Source organism: Eimeria mitis, genomic scaffold (genome assembly GCF_000499745.2).
Source record: "Eimeria mitis Houghton genomic scaffold, Emh_scaff1563, whole genome shotgun sequence".
Lineage (NCBI taxonomy): Eukaryota > Apicomplexa > Conoidasida > Eucoccidiorida > Eimeriidae > Eimeria > Eimeria mitis.
Genome location: NW_013569788.1, coordinates 6,466 through 6,916, shown reverse-complemented (window position 1 = coordinate 6,916; position 451 = coordinate 6,466).

The window sequence follows — 451 nt, the reverse complement described above, 5'->3', positions numbered from 1 at the left end:
GCTGCTGCTGCTGCTGCTGTTGCTGCTGCTGCTGCTGCTGCTGCTGCTGCTGTTGCTGCTGCTGCTGCTGTCGTTGCTGCTGTTGCTGTTGCTGTTGTCTCTGCTTTTGTTGATGTTGCTTCTGCTGTTGCTGTTGCTGTTGCTGTAACTGGAGCAATAGCAGCAGCAGCAGCTGCTGCTGCTGCTACTGCAGCAGCAGCAACACCAGCTGTTGTTGCTGCTGCACGTGTAGTTGCTGCTGCTGCGGTTCCTGTTGCTGCAGCAACAGCAGCAACGGCTGTTTCTGCCTAGTGTGCTGCTGCTTTCTATTGTTGCTGCTGCTGCTGTTAATGTAGGTAGTCTTGTAGGTTGCTGCTGCTGCTGTTGCTGCTGTTGTTGCTGCTGTAGCTGCTGCTATTCCTGCTGTTGCTGCTGCTGCTATTTCTTCTGCTGCTGCTGCTGTTGTTCCTGT